Here is a 2,446-nt window from a genome sequence, read left to right as displayed (position 1 = left end):
TTTCAGGAGTCCTGAAAGGTCTTCCTGCCTGGAATCCTGGGGCAGGGGCTATATGAAAGAAGGTCTTTTTTTTAACCTTTCTCCAGATTCTCAGGCCCAAGGGGACTGGGGACGGAGGGGCCAGATGATGGAAAGAGGACCCTCAGTACAAGGAGGGGTGGGGGTGGGGGTGGGGGAAGCGGGTGACTGGATTTCTCACATGCTCAAACTCTCTATAGCCTTCTGTCAGCCTCCCACTGAACTACCCCGCATTAGTGAAAACCAAAGGAAAGTTCTTCCTCAGCTGGAGGGTGGAAGGAGCGTGGCTGGGCCTGCGTGGGTTCCCACTCACGTCCCAGACATCTCCGAGTGCCTGTGTCCTTCTCCCAGTGTGCTTTGTGTCCCTGCTTGCCTCCTCCGGTTCTTTCTCCCATAGGGACGATTTAGAAACTCTCAGACTACCCCCCTGTCTCCCAGCCTCCTCCAGGGGCCTGTCTCTCCTCTCCAGTTCTCACAGAGGGAGTGTTCACGCTCTGAGCCAGCGCATCCAGTCAAATTGAGCCAACATGCTGCCCTAGCACCTTGACCCCTCCAGCTCTGCCCCCCACATTGCTTACATTTGCAAAGCTCCCCCCTTTCCTACCCCATCACTTAGTGTCTCACAGAGGAAAAGTAAAGCTAGTTTGCTGCCCTGATCCCCAAAGAGCTATGTGGGAAATTCCAATCCATCCAGAAGTGAGAGGAGGTGAGCTGAGCTAGCTTACGGGTCTTTTCTTCTGCAGCCTTCATCTCTGCCAATGGCCCCATCCTACGGCTGGAGCTGCTCCATACTGATGGTGAGGCAGTTGGTACCAGCTCATCCGTAAACATATTCTCAACTCGTCACATTGGAACTTCCACCATGCCAGCACATACCGTAGTTCCCAAGTGTCTACGGTTCAGTTTTAGAAATGAGTGAAGCCAGCCATTGGCTCTGGCGCTGAATGAAAAACAAAATGCATTAACCTGTTCTGTTACAGTAACACTGGATAGCATTTGTATCTCCAGTAAAAAGGGCAGAGAGAAAATATCATTTGGATCCAGAACCCAGAATGCTGGGTATAGACCGGGCAAACTGGACAGTTTCATTGAGGGTCTAGGAGGGATTGGTGCTTGAACCAATCACAGTCCATAATAGTCGTCAGCTAAGCAGATCTGGGAGAAAATGCCCCCAGCTTTGTATAGGGAGAAATAGGGAGACAGGTAGAGCAAGGAAAACAAAAGAAAAAACAAACTTGGAATGACCTCGGACAACAGAGTCCAGGAGTTGGGGGGGTGTACATACTCACACTGGGTTCCAGTAACTTATGAAACTGCGTTCCTCCACTTCCACGCAAACATGCAAAACCGTTGCAGTATGCAATAGAGCATCTCTACCCAGTCTTCTGAGAGAGCACCAATCTCACAGCCCCAGTTCTAAGAGTACCACTCAGACTGGTGCACCCGGAGGTGCCCTCACCACCCTTGGCAGCAACTGTCAGTAAAGAGCTGGGTCTTGGTCTCTTAGTGCAGTTTCCAGAGAAGCCATTCTGAGGTGCCGGGCTGCTCATAGGGCAGGTTGGACTGGGGAAGGGGAGGTTGAGTTAGGGCTGTACTTAGGCGTTGTGTGTGGGGTGGGGTGGGGGTGGGGGCTGGGGTTGTCCTCTTGTCTTTCCCTGGCACTGATGGATCTGGTAGTTTCCTTCCGCCTCCTTTCCTACCTCAACTCTCGCCTTTTGTCGAAGTTGTGTGCTCTGGCTTTGGAGGGGTGGGGGCCGTTCGCTGGAACCCAAGATGGAGGGAAAGGCTGGCGAACCGGACATAACACCTTCCTCTCCGCCACCCAGAAAGGGCCCAAGGACCCGTAGACGCCCTTGGCACCTCTCATTCCCTCTGCACCCCCAGTGGAGCTGCAGAGCTTGGGTACCCTGCAAAAGAGTTAACTTGCAGTGCCTCTGAGGGGGGTGGGGGTGGGCATAGGCGGGTGGAAATTATTGTAGGAGGGTGGGGAGAGGGTGCTGGTCCTGGCAGGAACCACCTGCTGGGATGGAAAGGGCACGGACCGGTCAAAGGCCAGAGACAACTGTCCAGAAGCTCCTGAGGATCAGTCCGCCTTCATCCCGGGCCACGGAGGGCAGGCCCACGGTCTGGTTTTGTTTCGCAGCCTCCCCGGCGTGGCCGTTCTTCCTCAGTGGCCACAGCCGCCTCCCAGCCCGGCTCGGCTTCCAGCAGCCCCTTTCCAGCTTCCCCGCGGCACGAGCACACACACACACACACACACACACACACACACACACACACCCGCGCGGACATGGCGTGGGTACTGATGCGGCCGCATAAAGGGGCTCTGTGCGGCCAAGAGGCGGCGGGCCGGCGCGGGCCCCGGCCCAGGGCACTGACCTGCTTTGGCGAGTCGGGATGCGAGTCGGGATGCTCCCCGGCGCGGGCC

The 2,446-nt window shown here is 55.8% G+C and overlaps 1 protein-coding gene across 4 annotated transcripts in view; it reads right to left on the bottom strand.

Moving 5' to 3' along the window:
* Positions 1-2,446, bottom strand: part of B3GAT1 (beta-1,3-glucuronyltransferase 1) — a 43,403-nt gene that overhangs the window by 40,051 nt on the left and 906 nt on the right. For 3 of the 4 annotated variants that reach the window (XM_045295358.1, XM_045295355.1, XM_004714211.2), the window contains exon 1: positions 2,398-2,446. The exons of the other annotated variant lie outside the window; for it this stretch is intronic. The gene's annotated coding sequence lies outside the window, so the exon portion shown is untranslated. The remainder of the gene's footprint in view (positions 1-2,397) is intronic. 4 annotated transcript variants of the gene reach the window in all.

The sequence above is a fragment of the Echinops telfairi genome, unplaced genomic scaffold, assembly GCF_000313985.2.
Source record: "Echinops telfairi isolate 266 unplaced genomic scaffold, ASM31398v2 ScPeMD7_5592;HRSCAF=6446, whole genome shotgun sequence".
Classification (NCBI taxonomy): domain Eukaryota; kingdom Metazoa; phylum Chordata; class Mammalia; order Afrosoricida; family Tenrecidae; genus Echinops; species Echinops telfairi.
Note: the sequence above shows the minus strand (reverse complement) of the source record. Positions and strands in the feature narration are given on the sequence as shown.